Here is a 19,653-nt window from a genome sequence, read left to right as displayed (position 1 = left end):
CTGCCCCCTCCCCCCACTCCCCATAATAGGCCCCGGTGTGTGATGTTCCCCTTCCCGAGTCCAAGTGATCTCATTGTTCAGTTCCCACCTATGAGTGAGAACATGCGGTGTTTGGTTTTCTGTTCTTTGCGATAGTTTGCTGAGAATGATGGCTTCCAGCTGCATCCATGTCCCTACAAAGGACACGACATGCTGCTATAAAAACAAGGTGCCTTTTGCGTATAGAATGTGTGATCTTAATAAGGGCATGGTTTTGAATGCATCACAACAGTATGGCTCTAAGGCAGAGATAATCTTCACTAAAATTTATAAATCAGAGAAGTGGGGCTCCATCAACTTTAAATAATGCACTTAAGATTGCAACGCTATCCCATCAGGGTCAGTACAATAACCCAAGTCTTAGGTGAAGGATACATCCACTAAAACACAGCTATTCACATAAATGAAAACTAGCGAACTAGATTGCCCTAATGTTTACATTTTTCAGAAAAATCAAACTCCACAAATGGCTATTGCTATGATATTTATTTGAATATTCTTCTCAGAGTCTTTATACTTCTGGGGACTGCTACTATTATTACAATATCACTTTCTTTCTTTCTTAATTATAAAAGAGAGAAAAAGCATATGAATAATTTTAATTAATGCATATTCTGTGTGTATTCATTCAATGTTTGAAAGTCTGCTCTGACCACAGCACATTACAGAGCACTAAAGGAGAAGATTATCTAAGACGGGTTAGGGTTAGGATTAGGGTTGGCAGCCTAGTATGACATATATTCAAAGTATGATTTAAAAAATTACATACACCCCGAAATAATTAAATATAAAAATGAGTTTGGGGCTCACAGTCAGTGTTGTAAGGGCTAAGAGGATACTGTAGCCACCAATGAAACTTCCATGGAGGATCCTTGGACTGCACCTATAAAGAAGATAGGTTTGCATAGGTGGGTTGACCAGACGTCCTGTCCGGCCCAGCCAAGCCTCATTTTTTGAAGCTTTTTCAGGAATGATCTTTTTTTTTTTTTTTTTTCCCACTCTCAAAAGTTGTATGGTCAGCCCATGAATAGGCTAAAGGGCAGTGATTCCACCTACAAGATTAGCTTCCATGGAGGAGGGGGCAGGTATACAGGTAAAAGACTGAATAAGCACTGTGGGAATGGAGCCTGAGTCGGTGGGCCCAGAGATGTGGCAACAGAGCACTTCGTCTGGGAAGGATCCTGACCACCAAGACATAAGAGTCTGTGATGCCTTCTCATTCCTTCTCCTGTTCACCCATATCAGAGTTAGTACTGTGAAGCCAACTAAATTTAACACTAAAACAAAGGTGATTTCTTGGAACTTACGAATGAAATGAAAGATGACCAGTTGCAGACCCTGACAATATATTTGCCATTTGTAATTTTCAGTAGCAAATCCTTGTCAATGGTGAAAGGGAAATCAGAGAGAGATTTTCAAAGTCTAATTACGATAGCTTGTGGCTTTGAATTTGGCAAATTGACAATCCATATAGAATGAAGATGAGATCCCAGACCAGGATTTAATGCCAAAAGATCCTTCTTTCCTTCGGTGCATGTAATTTACTATGATGTCTTCAGTGCTTTCAGGATTAGGGACAGTATCTGTTTACTCATTTGCAATCCTAACAGAAAGTCTTTTAGAAGGCAACATAGGTCAGCTGAAGGCGCCCTTCCCGCCAACATTCGTCAGGAAAATAACAAACCAAGATAAAGAGATTTTAAAGCAATCATTTTGGAGCTTCAATAAAGGCTTTCTTAATACTGTTAAACATGATTTTCAGGCCTTTCTCTCAAACTGCAATTTTATTGTGCTCAATCTAATACTTTGTGTTGGGGCAAGATGTGCCTATGATGTTTGCCAAAATTTGTGCACTATGAAATATTTAATACCATCTTTAACAGAGAATAAGCAAACCCCTGCATGGATGCAGTTCTGGAAATGTCAGGAAGTCCTACCCTCACCCCTCTTCCTTGCCCTTTGTCTTCTTGTAGTTGTTTTAAAATTATTCCCACGTAAATACTAGCAAAATGGGTATCATTGCCCCATGTCAGAGAAGAGGATGAGGATGCTTGGGAAAGAGAAGTTATGCCCTCTTGGCCACACAGTTCTTAGTCCAGCCTGGCTGTGGGACAAAGATATGCTTAACCTCAAAGCCCACAGAGTTCTCTTCATTCCACTGGCTTTAGAGACCTGTCTTTAAAAGAACTTAACTCACAAGTGTGACTGACTCTGGAGAAAAAATCACACCTTTATTTACTTCTTAATTTAAGAAAAAAAAAAAAAAAAAATATATATATATATATATATATATTCTACATGGGTGTCAAAAAACCCTCAGTTCCAAAAGCAATCTGCTCCATGTTAGCTGGGAAAGGGGTGTGTGTGTGTGTGTGTGTGTGTCTTTTAACATCTCTGTGTTTTGATTTTGCATCTGTAAAACTGGGACAGGAAGATTAGCAACTCAGAGATCTAAGGGATCTGGCACACAGTAAGCATTCAGGAAATTGAAGCTCTGTGACTTGTGCCTTTTCCTTCTATCGCACCTCATCACATGCTTGTGCTTCCAGAAGCTGTAAAGTGTGGAATTTGCTAATTCTAAAGTTGAGTGAAACTCATTTTGGTGAACCTCATAAAAGGGTTACAGAGAAGGAGAGAATGTGAGATGAAGGAGAAATTGCTCTCTTGGGCCTGGATTTATCTTAGATTGACTGTTATGCTTGCAGATACCATGGAGATGAGCACTTTATACTTGGTCTGATAAATAGAAACAATTTTACCAGAATCATTCAATATGCAAACACTTTAAAAATAAGCCAGGGCTGTTACGACTTTAAATATATCTGTGCCTGACAGCCTGCCTAATGTTTCACGATTTAATTAGTAATATCATTTCCCTGGACTTAAGGTTATCAATCATGTTACAGTTATTTCATTTCTGGCTGTCTAAATATAGCTGGATAGGGTCCTGGCATTGTTCCCTTTGCAAAGATGAGGGGAAATTTTCAAGGAGAAAACGGTGGCAGGAAGAAATAAGACCACTGTGCAAAACGAGCCACGAATCTGGCCCATCAAGTAATCCCATCTTTAATAAATCCATAGCTATTTAGCATCTCCTCTCTCCCCATCATGAATTAGCTGATATGAAACCTCCAGCAGAACACTTGCTAAAGAGCTGAGGAGGAAAAATGAACATACAAAAGCCAATTAATCTAATTAATGGTGGTAATAGTACTATGCATCTGTCTCATACAGTTCACAGCAGGCACTTCTGCAGAAGTGATTTTATTTAACCTCATTTAATTAGCGTTAAGTGCTAAACTGTTTGATACACACTATAAAACTCAGCTGATGTTCATCTAAGGGAAAGATCAATGTGGGATGCACTGGTAGGGAAAATTCAGGTTTTGACGTGGGTTGTAAAAACCGGGTGCATGAGATAGTTTAGGAATGATTGGGGGATGGGGCAATGAGTTCCCTATGGTACGTCTCGTGTCTCAAAACACCTCATAATTTTCCCATTTGTAGCCTCTTAAAACCTAATTTACCATTTGACCACAGCGACATTTGCTATTACTTGCGAATCTCTCCTCAATGATGATAAAAGTCCTGGAAGTCAGACATAAGCAATAATTGTGTTGACTGGGCAGACACACCGATCACGCACAGCAGTCTCTCCTGCAGCGCCACTGCCTTGGGTGTGCTGATGTCGGTGAAACCAAAGTACAGAAAAAGCAGAAAGCCTCCAAAATAATTCAGTAACACAAGTATGCTAAGCAGGGAAGGAAAATGCACATGTGTGTGCCACAGATCAGCTGGGGAGGAAGCCTTGTGCTTTTGGTCAGGGTTTGCACTGATGAAGTGTGATTTAAAGGGTCAATCTGTACCTAGTAAGTGGAAGTTAAGACACTTAGAGGAGGTAGGAAGGGTGTTCACTTATTTAATTCAAAGCAAAGGCCACCAGTTGTATGCATCTGTATGCGTGTGTGCGGGTGTGTGTGTGTGTGTGTATGGCAATAAGACCAAAAGCTTCCATGCTTTTAAGATACAGAAATGTTGTCAGTAGGATGGAGGTGGCCAAGGCAGGGAACACCCTGAACCTCCTGAGTGATTCAAATCTGTTATGCAGATAAACAGTTATTATGGCCCTATTGTTAACACTGCAGATAAACAGTTATTATGGCCCTACTGTTAACACCAGCACTTTCTCACACCAAAATTTACCCTAAAACAACATCAAAAAAGTAGATCCGGCAGGGCGCAGTGGCTCACGCCTGTAATCCCAGCACTTTGGGAGGCCGAGGCGGGCAGATCACGAGGTCTGGAGATCGAGACCATCCTGGCTAACATGGTGAAACCCCGTCTCTACTAAAAATACAAAATAAAAATAGCCAGGCGTGTTGGCGGGCGCCTGTAGTCCCAGCTACTGGGGAGGCTGAGGCAGGAGAATGGCGTGAACCCAGGAGGCGGAGCTTGCAGTGAGCTGAGATCGCGCCACTGCACTCCAGCCTGGGGGACAGAGCGAGACTCCGTCTCAAAAAATAAAAAAATAAAAAATAAAATATATATATATATCCAACAGGGACCCCTCACATGCCTTTCTCAACTTAAAAAGAGGAGTATCTTTTGAAGGAAGACTCAGGTATGGGCGATCGCATACCCAGGCACTTCTTTGAGGTCATATAACGAGAAAAATGACACGTTTGTCTTCATTTAGTTATCTATTTTAGTTTCTTGTTAGACCAGTATTGTGACTCTTTCAAGCACAGTGCACTCTTTTTACTTCCGTTCATGCCTTTCCCCCACAGCTGTGCTGCAGTGCTTAAAAACGTGCCTGTAAATCGCCAAGCCTACATTGCAGTCGAGGTTCTGTCCTTACATGGTTTGGTTGGTTGTTTGGGACAGGATGAATAACTGTTCTGCACCGTAGTGACCACACCTATAAAATTAGCTGGTTACACCAGATAGTTTCTAAACCTTTTATAACTCTTGTTTTCTCCAAGATTACCTTCCTTTTCTCTGAGCCTATTCATGTTCTATTCATCTCTTAAGACAGAGTTTATGTCCTGAGTCAAAGAGTACTTGTCCAGACCTGGCTTCTTTCTTCCTTTTACTTGCTACTTCATGCACCAAAGATGCCAAAGTTCTCTCTGGCTCACCTTTGTTCCCTGCCATTTGATGTCTCCCTATTTCTGCCCTCAATGGCCTTCCTGCTTTTTTGTCTCTCTAACCTTTGCAGCTAAGCCTAGGCTCTGGGAGGTGATGGGAGGAGCCTGGTTGGGAAACATCTACTTTGTGCTTCCACAGTAACCTACAGTCTTGGTTATTATGACACAGAACTTCTAGCCCTGTATCGTAATTGTTGAATCTGTCACTTGCATCAGACTTTGACAACCACAATGGCTGGTGCGCTATCCCCAGAACAGTGGTACTCAAACCTGTCTGCACAGTAGAGTAATCTTGGGAGACTTTAAATATCCCCAAGCCCAGGTCACTCCAAAGAACGATTAAATCAGATACTCTGAGGTGGAACCCAGTCATAAGAGCACTTTTTAGGTCCTCAAGGTGGTTCCAAGTTTGAGAACCACTGCTTTACAGTGTCCAACACTAAATTATTAATATTAATAAATGAGTACATTATTCCCTGATGTAAAGAGCCTGCAGTAGTTTCTTCCCGTCCTTTCTGTTCACTGTAGCTTTTGACTATCACTTTGAGGTTTTGATTGTATTAAATAAAATGCTATATCATAGTCTAGCTTATATCTTGTTTTTAAGAGGTGGGGTTTTCCTGTGTTGCCCAGGCTGGTCTCTAACTGCTGGCTTCAAGTGATCATCCCTCCTAGGTCTCTCAAAGTGGTGGGATTTCAGGCATGAGCCACTATGCCTGGGCTCCTATTCTATCTCAAATTATTGTTGTACATAACATAACATCACCCATATGGAATTTGGTGAGCTCATTTTGCGTAAAAATTACTGTTAGTCAGTCAGTCCCACAGTGCTATAGACAAAATTCTTAAAAATTGAAAGTGTTTTGTTTTTACTGGTGAGAACAAGATTTACCCATTCTATTAAAATATCCAGTACATACTGAGTGCCTGGTAATTACCATGAAGTGCTCCAAGGATCAAGTGTACAATAGGCATAAAAAAAGAAAGCTTCCTGCTCTTAAGAAATGTTCATTCTAAAAAGAGAAAAAAAGAGAAATGTTAATTCTAATTAAAAAAAAGAACAATAAATGAGTGATCAAAGGCATAAATAATGCACAGAAATTTCAGTTGCTGGGTGCTAAGAGGACAATGAAGCAGTGACGTGATGAGAGTGAGTGGGGAAGTTCCTTCTTTCTAAGTGGTCAGGAAACTCAGGATAGAATTCATTAGAACTGACACAGAAATGGCAGGAAAAGTCAGCCTCACAAAGACTCCGTTGCGAGAGTGCTCCAGGCAAAGAGAATACTAAGTGCAACGGCCCTAAAGAGCTTGGTGCGATCCACCAACAGAAAGAAAGCCAGGGTGAATCCACCATATCCACTAGTAAGATGGAAGTAATTCGGACACTCTGCCTCCTCCCAGGTCCTAGGCAGCACTGTATACATGAAAGAGTATTTGGTGCCGGATAGACCTGGGTCCTGTTTACTAGATATGTGATCCTGGACAAATTATGCGGTACAGGAAACTGAAGGTAAAACTGAACTATCTAAAATACAGGTAGATTTTTTTAGCATGTGGGTTATTATGAAGACTAAATGAGATGCACATGTTAATTCCCAGCCCATAGAGGGCCATTGCGAATGCTGGTACTCCTCCTCTCCCTTATGTGTCTCTCTCTGTCACGTAGCAGCTCTCTACAAATCCTGTAGCAGGCAGCTTTCATTAAGGAGCGTGAGCTGCTATCAAAGAACTATTTCTCCTTGACCTTCCACTACCCTTGTTTCCTTCCAAAACACTCTTCATGTTCTCTTGAGAGCTCAGAATTCCCACAAGCAGATTGGGTCAAGATGGTTTACACAGTGAACCATCTTACTGTCATGTCACTTTCTTCCTGGAAAACAAGGCTCAGTGCTTTTGAATCTTCTTTACTATCCCTTTAATCTGCCCAGTGACAGAGATGTCCTCTGAAAGGGACAAGTGTGAGAATGACTTGTCAACTGTTCCAAGTTGAATGCAAGATGTATAGTTTGCACAAATGACAATCCAAGGTGGGTGCTATGACTTTTCAGGGCCTTCAGTTACCAAAACATTTAAGGATATACATTTGGCTTTATAGGTTTTGTGTATGTGTGTGTATAACATGGGTGTGTGTGTGTATGTATTTTAAGCACAAATATATAAAGAGATATATACGTGTATTCTGAAGCATTTGTTGCATGATCATGAAAAAACCTTATTTCAGAAAGACTGAAAGAAAAATGATTTTAAAAGAATACTCTCGTTTAAAAAAAAAAAAAAAATACCTAGACCAATGGTTTGCAAGCTTTACTGCATATAAGAATTCCCTGAATACTTTTTTAAAATGTATGTTTCTGTGTCACACTCCCAGAGTTTCTGACTAAATATAGTTCCAAGTAGCTGGGACTACAGGTTCACACCACCATACCTAGCTACTTTTTTGTATTTTTTGTAGAGACCAGATTTTGCCATCTTACCCAGGCTGGTCTTGAACTCCTGGGCTCAAGCAATCCTCCCACTTGATTTCTGACTAAATAAGAAACTCAGAGTGAGACATAGAGATGTTACGTTTTAACAAATTCTGGGAGTGGAGCCTCAGAATTTGTATTTGAGAACTATTGTTCTAAGTGATGTAATCAATTTCGTGCTTGGGTGCAGAACAGGAGAGTAGGTCAGTAAGGGGTTTTTTAAGAAGTCGGTGCTATGGAAAGAAATTCACTTCTGCTGAACAAGGCTTTTTAAATTGAGTACTATTTGATTAGAAAATACAGTGTTAAGTACTCATTAAATTAATAGATTTCATTACAGATTGTTTAAATATTCTTTTCCTTCATTTCCCAACCTAACTTTTTACCCCAAATCAACTTGGATAATTTAGGATGCAGTGCTTCTTGTTATAAACTGAGATAATGAATTATCTCTACACAAATGTATGGAGCCTACGCTATGTGCCTTGTACTGTTCTGGGTATTAAGGACACATAATAAAATCTCTGCCTTCACAGAGTTTGTATTGTGCTAAGTGAGACAAGTAAGAGACAAGTCAATCAAATAAAATACATAATATATCAGACAGTAAGAGAATAATATCAAGTGGAAAAGTGGGATTAGGAAATGTGAGAAGAGGTGAAATTTAGATAAAGTATCCAGAATAGACCTCAGGTTTCTGCCCTAGGAAGATGCAAATTCTTGGCTTGGTTTATATTTTCTGAAAGCAAAACCGGAAAGTCAAATGAAAATAAGGGAAACTTAAGCAGAAGTAACACTTTGAGAATAACGCTGACAATATTAGTGTGCGCTACTGTCAGGAGAGGTGGATGGGAGACTTTCAGTGCTGTCTCACATTTCAAGGGCAAAGCTATGGAAATATTGGCAAAACATGCCAAGGACCCACTCAGATATCTGTGCTTAAAATTATAATCACGTTTCATTTTCTTACAAGTCCTGGCTTGCTTTATTTCACCCTGGATTCTAGCTAACTGGCAGTAAGTTGTATTGGGATGAAGGACCCAGTTAGTGAAAGGCATGCCACTCTGAAAGATGGGCTACGAAAGATGATGTAGGAGGAAAGTCATGGAGGAACTTCCTCACGAAGGATGTCCACTCCTTTAATGAGATCTTAACATAAGTTCTGGTGTACGGAAATTACTAATACACAAACACAAAATTCTCAATAAAACATGCCCCACATTTCTAGGAGATCTGTGCTACACGTTTACATTTATGTAAAAATGGAAGAGTTTATCTTCTAGGAAAAGCCCAATCACCATGACCCAGCTCAATGTATGTGCAGTGCTTCATACGCTGGTGGGGAGCCTGCACTGAGTCACCAAAGGGAAAGGAAACAGTGAAGCTCACCTCAGGGGACTTAGTGCATGGATGCAGTGAAGTAAAACTATGGATGTCCAGCTGCTAACCCTGTCCCTGCCATCTCTTCCCTTCTCTTTGATTCCTTTGTGGGAATAATTGCACAGAAGAGAGTTTTACCCTATACCCTTCTTCACTTCCTACAGAAAGGAATAGGTCATGTGCTCATGCTGTGGGGACGGTGATAGCAGGACTCACACCCTTGCAGACCTCCCTCCTAACTCAGTGCTTATAGTTTGAACACCTGGTGCCCACTTTCTCTCCGTACTAAGTGGGAGGGAGGGACCACAGCCTTAGCTACTATCCAGTCTGGGTTTTCCTTCTGCTATAAGTGCTGCTACGTTTTTCTTCTTATTAGTTCTTTGTTTATACCTAAAGAACAAAAGAAAACAAAAACTGGCCCTGTAGAACATTTAATGTTTATTTTTTCATTGTCGTAAGTTTGTGTTAACTGAGGCCAGATGTAGAGAGAAAGAAATTAACATTGACTGAGTGTTGACTGCATGCCAAGCATTGTGCTTTACCAGCCAGCACAGTTTGGTCTCAAGACTCTTTTTTTTTTTGTCTTTTTTTTTTTTTTTTCCTTTTTGTGGAGAACGGGGTCTCGCTATATTACCCAGGCAGGTCTCGAACTCCTGGGCTCAAGCTATCCTCCCACCTCTGCCTCCCTGAGAGCTGGGATTACAGGTGTGAGCCACCGCGCCCGGCCTCTTAAAATGAGCATGGTGGCTTGAAGGGGTGGCCTACTCCTCCACACCTGTGGGCGTTTCTCGTTAGGTGGAACGAGAGACTTCAGAAAAGAAATGAGACACAGAGACAAAGTATAGAGAAAGAAAAGTGGGCCCAGGGGACCAGCGCTCAGCATACAGAGGACCCAGCCGGCACCAGTCTCTGAGTTCCCTTAGTATTTACTGATAATTATCTTTACCATCTTAAAGATAAGGGAGTGGCAGGATAATAGGATCATTGTAGGGAGAAAATCAGCAGTAAGACATATGAACAAAGATCCCTGTGACATGAATAAGTTTAAAGAAAAATGCTGTGCCTTGATATGCATATGCAAACATCTCCATAAACCTTTTAGCAGCATTGCTGCCAGCAAGTCCCACCTTTTGCCCTTAGGCGTTTTTCTCCTATCTCAGTAAACAGAGCATACAATCGGGTTTTACACCGAGATGTTCCATTGCCCAGGGACGGGCAGGAGACAGATGCTTTTCTCTTACTTGAGATTAAGAGAATGGTGAAGACTTTTAACCAGCAAGCTGCCTTCAGGCACTTGTTTAACAAAGCACACCCTGCACAGCCCAAAATCCTTTAAACCTTGAGTCACCAGAGCACATGTTTCTTGTAAGGACAAGGTTGAGGGTAGGGTCACAGATTAACAGCATCTCAAATACAGAACAAAATGGAGTCTCTTATGTCTGCTTCCTTCTATATAGACACAGTAACAGGCTGCTCTCTCTTTCTTTTCCCCACAGTGGCTGATGCCTGTAATCCCAGCACTTTGAGAGGCTGAAGCAGAAAAATCGCTTGAGCTCAGAAGTTTGAGACGAGCCTGCACAAATGTGAAACCTCATCTCTACACACACACACACACACACACACAGAAACACACACACAATTAGCCAGGCGTGGTGGCACCTGCCTGTGGTCCCAGCTACTCAGGAGGCGGAGGCATTAAGGCTGAAGCAAGTCTTGATTGTACCACTGTAAGAAATCAAACATATATCTCAGTCCTGGGCCCAGTACAAACACATTCCTCCATATATCTCAGTCCTGGGCCCAGTGCAAACATTCCTCCATTTGTCTCAACTTCCTGGGCCCAGTGCAAACATTCCTCCATTTGTCTCAACTTCCTGGGCCCAGTGCAAACATTCCTCCATTTGTGTCAACTTCCTGGGCCCAGTACAAACATTCCTCCATTTGTGTCAACTTCCTGGGCCCAGTACAAACATTCCTCCATTTGTCTCAACTTTAGAAAAACACCACCTGGAGAATCCCTGATAAGGTCACAACCGTTTTACTGAAAGCGCGGGAACCAATTAAAAAAACTGCTAAATGTATAACTTAAAATGTTAACCAATTGCAATGCTGTAACCCAAAGAATTCCCTTGTTTCTCTGTAACCTTACATATCCTGTTTACATCGGGCTATAAAAAGCGAGCACATGCATCGTTCGGGGCCCTCTTGTATGCTGTGGAGCAGAGGGACCAAGTTCGAACTTGCAGTAAAGATCCTTGCCGCTTGGCTTTGACTCTGGACTCTGGTGGTCTTCTTCGGGGAATAAACGGTCTGGGCATAACACCACCTCATGTCAACCTGGGAGACAGAGTAAGACCTCGTCTCAAAAAAAAAAAAAAAAAAAAATCCTAGTTTCATCATATTACACCCAGGTCTGTCTGACTTCAGAATCTTTGATCTTTTCCTACCTTAAGGCCTTTGCCTGTAGCTCTGCCAGCAACCCACTCTATTTTGTTTTCAAAATGTATTACTCTTTTCATTTTTTTCCAAAAACTGAGGGCCTGCCTAGCCCTTACTTGGTTAGAATGTCAATAATCTTTCTGCCCCAAATATTTATTTCCAATACCCTGGGTTTCAGTCCGAAATTCCTAAACCTGGTGATTAACAAAAAATTTTTTAAAACTCTTAAGTGCCCATGGTTTATGAGATTGCTATGATCTAATAAAATCTGTAGCAAAACGTTGGCCAACTTAGTTATGAAAAGGTGTCCATTTTATGATGATTCTTTAAATTGTATGTCTATGATTTTTGCACATATCTATATATGTGTCATGTTTAAAAATATATATATATAATAGTCAAATGATTCTAGTAATATGTAAAAGATATGTAGAATCTTTGATTTTATATATCATGACATAAAAATATGCTAATCATCATAATATGCTATTATCATAATCTCAGTATCTACAGATATGTGGATCTCTAACTATATAGAGCTAAATACAGTAACTAATTTGGATTTATTTTTAAAATGTGAGGTTTAAGATTTAAATATTAATCAGTGTAATTCATTATATTGTCAAAAATAAAATCTTGGATGCAGAAAAAACATTTGAAAATATCCACCTTAAATATTATAAATATATGCACATGTAATATATATATATCTCCACATGTTTGGTATATTGCATATAATAAAGGAAATTATTTAAGTTAGTAAAGCATCTACAAATATATTCAATCAGATATCATTTATTGATGAAATTTTGAAATATTTTTTGCTAAGATTATGAATGAATAAGCTTGTCTATAATTCTTACTTCTACTGAGCATTTTACTGAAGGTCCTTTTCAATGCAGTAAGGCAAGATAATGATTTAAATATTAGGACCAGTCAGGAAAATATATAAATATCATTAATCATGGATGGTTTGATTATATACACAAAAAATGTGATAAAATTCATAAATAAATTATTAGGATTCATGAGGTTAGCAAGGCTGATGAACCAAGGTCAATTTACTAAAATAAATTTACTTCTGTATACCAGTAATAAACAATTAGAAGATCCTGTTCTTAAATAAGATACAATTTATAACATATCATAAAAATATTAATAGCTAAGAATAAATATAACTAGAGAAGGACAGTCTTATATTTAGAAAAGTTTAAAACATCATTGAGTGAAATATACAAGACCTAAATAAATGAAGAGAGAGATGGACCAGTTTCATTGATTCAGGACTTAGTGTTGTAATAATGTGAGATATTCCTGAACTAATCCTAATCTACTGATTCAATGCAATGCCAACTGATAATTGCAATACATTTTGTTGAGAAACCTGACAAGCTTATTCTAAGAGTTGTATAAAAAATTAAAAAGAAGAAGTATAGCTAATAATGCTCTTGAATAAGGTGAGGGACTTGTTTCCATTGTGTCTACCACTAATCATTATAATTACAGTAATTAGGACATGCAATATTGGCACAAGGTTAGGCAAATAGATCAGTGGGAAGGAATTGGAAACTTAGTAATAGGCATATATATATACACACACATATATAGAGAGAGAGAGACACTTGATTTATAGCAAAGGTGATGCTGTAGAGCAGTGAAAAAATTGATCTCTCCAATGATGTGGACAGTTCGAAAAAATAAAGTGTGACCTTACTCCACATAATCCACAAAAATATATTTCAAAGGATTATAGATACAGATGTGAAAGGTAAAACAATAAGGCTTCTAAATAATAGAATATATTATAAATTTTTAAAACAAGATGCAAGAGGCTATAAGGAAAAATCATTGCTCAATTAGATTAGTAAAATTAAGAACTTCTCTTTTCATTTAATTAAGAGAACGAACAAATACACAGTCAGATGAGATGACATATTTATAACACAAGACAGAACTAGGGCTCCACTCCAAGATATTAAAAAATTACTACAAACAATATTTTATATATATATATATATGTATCAGTTGAATAGATATGTACAATATAGATATTCAAATAGAAAAAAGTGGTCAAAAGACTTGAACAGACCTAGTATTTCATTTACCCAGCATGGAGGTATTGAGTACTTCTATTTAAATTTGTAAATAAAGAATTTTTTAACCTTTTTTTAAAGACATATAACACTTACGAAGTATACAAAAAACTTTAAAATAATTATCCCACATCAGAATTAATTGTATGATTATGAAATAATTTATCCTTTTACTTCTGACATTCATTTGGAGTGTTTTCAGCTTCTAGCTACTGTGAATCATGCTGTTAGGACGATGTGCATGTGATTGAGAAGGATACATATGTAGAAGCAGAATTGCTGAGCCACGGGATATGGGTGTACACATTTAAATTTTAGTAGATAATAGCAAATTGTTCTCCAAGTTATCTGGATATACTTACATGCCCAAGCAGTGTACCAGCTCTCTGCTAACTCTTGAAATTGTCCATTTCACATTTCTTTTTAACCTTAGGTATTCTTTCTATTGTGTATGGAATCTTATTTTGGTTTAGTGTGGGTTTTCCTGATTACTAACAAAAATAATGAACTATCTGTAGTGCTACAAACAACCACTTGAAAGAACCTTAAGGGAACGTAATATTGTACAAAAGAAATGAAACACAAAATGATACATTCTGTTTATAGAGTTGAAAAATACGGAGTGTTTAGGGATGTTTGCTGCAGAGGTAATAAATACTATAAAGAAAACCAAGAAGTACAAATGGGGTTTTTTGGGGAGGAGGGAAGTGATAATAAGGACTTCTGAATGCTTGTGATGTTTTCATTCTCAACATGATTGGTGCCTACATAAGCAATCACTTTGAACAAATCATCATGCTAAACATTCGTGTTTCAAGAGTTTATCTTTAGGAGCACAAAATTTTATCACAATTAAAAAGTAAAACACTAAACTCAACATAAGAGCTCAGTTGATACATACAAAGAAGTCTGTCTAACTATGTGAGAGGCCTATGAGAAAAACAGAAGCACAGCAACTAACCGCCATCCTCTCTAAGAGGAGTGTGACAAGTTGGCTTAGCAAGCATGGACTTCTCAAGCAAGGCAGGAGGTCAGAACACCTCTTAGATAAAATTATGATGTTTCCAATCAGAGCTAGAGCCATATTTTAGGTCTGAGACAGAGTTCTAGACATTCTTGTCCAAATAGTTAACTCAGGGGGAACCTGAGGGAAGTATTCCCAGCAAAAGTGGAAAATCAATGTCTTTGGAAACTAAATAAAATGATACCAAGGAAGGACAAGCTAAAATTAAGAGTCAGGAAGGTAATCCCTATGAATACTTAAAAAGCCAGCCAGATTTCTATACAAGCCTGAATGGAGCAGAACTCTCTATGTTTGCTTTCAAGGAGTTTCAAGTGTGCTTGCTTGGGAGAACACATGAAACTCCAGTATTATATTCTGAGCAGCATGGGATTCCAGCAAACTCGTATAGATGGGATACTCCTGTGGCTAGCTAAGGAGAAGTCATTCAGCGTTCTTGCCCATCAGATATGTCTTTTAGGACAGAAGTGAGAAAGACTGGCCAGTACCATAGCAGTGTGCATGCTGAATTATGAATTGTTTTCTTAAAAAAAAAAAAAAAAACCTGAATAGATACAGTGTAGTGACACAAAGTTTGGGGTTTGGAGAAATTGTAAGGACAGGAATAAAAAATATTACTTGGAATAAAGATCCACTGTATGATTAATGTGAAGAAGGGCTGGAAAGAAGACAAGGGGATGTCATAGAAGTTTTCATGCCAACTCCCAATAAATCATCTGCCTTGGGCCTTTGAGTTTTGAAAGTTTGGTATTTACTTTTGTGACTACTGTTCTGGCTTTGTTTCAGTGATCCTATGGCTTCTTCATGAGAGCTGTTTTTAGTTATTGACATCAGTGATGAAGCCTATTGTGATGGTACGGTGATGTGGGTTTTGAGGAAAGATCAATAATTTTATATTCCATGAATTTTCAAATTCGCACTGATACAGGCTCATATGCATCAGTGTACAAGTGATATTAAGATCATGAACAATGTCAGAATCAGGCATGCCAAGTTGAAAATGTATTAAACAACCCATCCACCATATCATAGCCAGAAAGGAGCCTCCAGTTTAACTGCAATCATGGTGGCTTCATGTAATTTCTCCCCAACATATACAGCTACACCTTAGCACGTTTCCATCATGGACTTCCAGCAGTCTTGGGAATCCAAATGCACTCTAAACTCTCAAGAGTTCCTCCTCTCTTTTTGTGTTCTTCCTTTGCTCTCTGTGGCCTTTCCCAAGTGGGTATGGAATTTGCCCAAATTTCATTTCATTTTTTGATTGTCTGCCAGCCAGATAATAACAGGCATCTGATCAAGGGTTTAGTTAAGTGCTCCATCCAGCAGTATTTATGCTACATAAATTATTCATACAATACCACCCTGGACAAATCGCACTTTGATTATGCAGTCATTTTTCAGTCCATTCATTTACCAGACAAGTAGAGATCACGGGAGATCAGAGGAGCCTCACTTGGGAATCGATAATGAACTTGGGCTCTTCACCTGCTCTGTGTCCTCGGCTCCCCGTTCTGGTGGCGAGCTTTCTATCAAGGGCCTTTGTGAAGATCAAATGAGGTAATAGATGCGAAAGTCCTTTGAATGGCAAATGTACTGAATAAATGGAGATGAGACAGTTATCCTTGGAAGGTGCACCTTACAGTAGAATACTTTGGGGTCCCATAGACCTGCCTTTAAATGATAAGATTTGTGTGGCCCTGGGAAATGACCTAAGCTATTTGAGCCTCAGTTTCATTGTCTATAAAATGAGGATACCAATAGCCCTCTCTCAGGAGAGGTGGAAGGAAGAAACCACAGATATAAAATGCTAGCACACTGCCTCACCTGTGGTAAATAGGCAATAAACAGTCTTCTCTTTCCTATGACTCTTTGAAGACATTGTTCATCTGACAGTCATAATAATTATTATTATTAATTTTGATTGTTTATTTCTTTTTAATATGAATGTGTTTTGCTGCCAGTTTCATTCTAAGGTCTTGAAAGACTGACCTTCTTTTTTTTTTTTTTTTTTTTTTTTTTTTTTTAATTGTTTTAACTTCCCTCCCTTCCAGGGCCAAACAGTTCAAATATATGCATGTGAATTCATCGATTATATGAGTCCAAATAGACTTGAATATGGAATCTCCAGTCAGTGTTTTGCTTCTCTTTGTATACACTTCCCCATTCACAAATCCGAATCCCAGTGCTCAGTACAAAAGGAGCAGTCCATACATAAAATCCGATGATTTAAATGAAAGATGCAACACTCAGGTTTACAGAGGCTTCCACTGCGCTCATGGCACAAGAATCACAACCTGGAGAAGTCTTCTGCAAATCTGCAAATGAGTGGACCTCCTGAAGCGAGTAAATACCAAAAAAAGTTGATTGATACGCCCTTAATCCCTAAGTAGGACTGAACTGAACACATGTTTGGCCTACTTAGAATAGCTTACAATAGTACTTTTGAGCACTTGTTATAATTTTGTGAAGTTATGTCCTAATAACTACAACTGTTGGTATGACTGTCTTGCACTTAAATTACTTCTAGGACTAACTACATTATTTGAGGAGCTCAATGTAAAATGTGGATCCTTTGTTCAAAAACCAGAATAAAGTGCCATTAAAAATGCTAAATTCCATATGCACATTTTTTCTTTCTTCCTGGTATCTCTGTTGACTTGTCATGGTGTTATTTACCTGCTATTTAACATCATACCCTATCAGGCAAGGGGCTACCAAGGTGACTGGGGGCCAGACCTTATGATGTAGCCAGCCACACCTGTGGCTCATCAGCTGTCCGTTTATCCCTCCTGTCAGCTACCTGACAGATGCCCTGTCCCCAGGCGGGGACATCGGTCTCTGATTTCCAGGTGCCAGCTTCTCAATCCAAGAAGGATGGGGAATCCCTGAAGGACCATTACCTTTGTTCCAGGATATGCCTGTTATCTGAACCAAGCGTGGGCAAGAGGCTTGCCACTACTGACTGACCTGCCTCATGGAATTTCCAGCCTGGGAAGGGACAGCTCTGTCAGGCCCCACACCAAGATGCCATGGGGATGTGTAACCGTCCCCAACTCTACCTGTGTGTGTGCCTGGGCTTCTGCCTCGAGTACAGGATGGCAGTTTTCACCATGTGAGGTGGGGGCTGAGTGGGGTTTGGGGCATCCAGAGGCAGAGAAGCTGGCAGCCTAAAATCTACCCGTGAGGCAAGGCTTTGAGGCCTCAGTGTGTGCCCCTTTCTCCCCTGGGACATCAGTTAAAAAGCACATATTTAAATACAAAATTAATTATTTCAAGGATTTTCAAGCAGGGACGCTTTAGAGCAAGGGGCCTGTGTGACTGCACTGGCTGCTGGCTCAGTAAGCTGCCCATGATTGATGACCTCAGATCTCTGTGCTTTTTGGGATCCCCTTGCTTGCTCCCCAGATGTATGCTACTGCTTAATTTATCTCTGGAAAGTTCTTATGTTATGGTTTCAATGTGATCGTGTCTCAGTAATAAGCTGGTTTATTAGGATTGTGGGAATATCATGAGGATAGGGGCATCAATGCCAGCCTAAGAATATCCCCTGTAAGGAGCACACATGAGCCTTATAAACTCAACTTGGATTAAAAAATAATTGATCACTTTCTGGGTTCTTAAATATACTAAGAAAGTTACTGTTATATCTGTACTGGACAAGTGGCTCTCCAGTGAAGGGTTTCTACAAACTGGTGGGTGATTGAAATTATCATGCTGTGTGGCAAATAAATATTAGAAAATAATACTATATAAGTGACTAAATTTGGAAATCATTAACTTTGAACACATTAAAAACTTCCCATGTACTTCTAATGTGCACATGAGAGAGGAATGTAGGCATTTTACCTTCCTTTTCTGAGACATGGCACAGAGCACAGGAGCAACAGTATCATACATGCAAACTCTGTTACAAATACTAACAAGACAGAGAAAAGGGCTGAGAGGGCAAAGGGGTGAGAAGTGGGAGGTAGTGTCTTCTGGGCTGCTCATCTTCTAATGATGATCCCTAAGCACCAACATTTGAAGTAGTAGAAGGGTAAGCCTATTCAATATTACAAAGGTAAACACTGAGAAAGAGAAGGTAATATTTAAAATAAGATCAGGTGACAGGTGCAAGTGAGAGGAAAGCTATTAATTTAATCATTGCTTATAACCAGAAGTCAACAGATAATGTTTAAAGAGAGAGAGGATTAAGGATATTATATGAAGTTAGAGCTCTAAGGTTGAAATTCCTTGTAGGCCTCAAGATTTTTACCCCAAAATAGTTGTGTGCAGTTTCACCCCGGCAATGTAAACCAACAGCTTATCTTCACAGGTGCAGGATAGAAAGTCATCGCTCTGCTCACCTGAGACAAATGCATATCTGACTGTTTCTTCTGCTCTACTGTTTATGTAAAAATGCAGATTCACTGAGCTCAACTAAATTGTGTATTCAGTGAAAGGTTGATCAAGGACTCAAAATAATGCAACCTTTTGTCTCTTATCTACCTATGACCCGGAAGTCCCCAACCACTACGAGTTGTCCCAGCTACCAGACAGAACCAATGCACATCTTACATATATTGATTGATATCTCATCTATTCCTAAAATGTATAAAAGCAAGCTGTACCCTGATCACCTTGGGCACAGTTCGTCAGGACTTCCTGAGACTGTGTCACGCGTGTGCATCCTTAACCTTGACAAAATAAACTTTCTAAATTGGTAAAGACCTGTCTCAGATATTTTGGGTTCACACACATTACTGGAACAAAGCCAAGAACATACAGTCTACTTGAATTATTTTGATACAGTCAGCAGAGGAAATACTGTCACAAAAAATTTGATTAACTAAAAGCGTACCTTTCTACCACACAATCAAATCTATATAACTGAACTCACCTATTAAAATAAAAAAAAAAATTCTGCGATTAGACAAAAGCAAATCTAAACTCTATACTGTATGTAGGAGGCACATCTATTAAACAAGTGATTCAGAAAGTTTTGAATATCATAATGAGCAAAGGTGAGTTGTGTTGTACTGAGTCAACTTTGTTAAGCTAGGAAATACATTTTCCAGATTTCCCTT

The sequence above is a fragment of the Trachypithecus francoisi genome, unplaced genomic scaffold (genome assembly GCF_009764315.1).
Source record: "Trachypithecus francoisi isolate TF-2019V2 unplaced genomic scaffold, Tfra_2.0 Lachesis_group13, whole genome shotgun sequence".
Classification (NCBI taxonomy): domain Eukaryota; kingdom Metazoa; phylum Chordata; class Mammalia; order Primates; family Cercopithecidae; genus Trachypithecus; species Trachypithecus francoisi.
The sequence above is the reverse complement of the archived record's forward strand: the minus strand, read 5'-3'. Positions refer to the sequence as shown.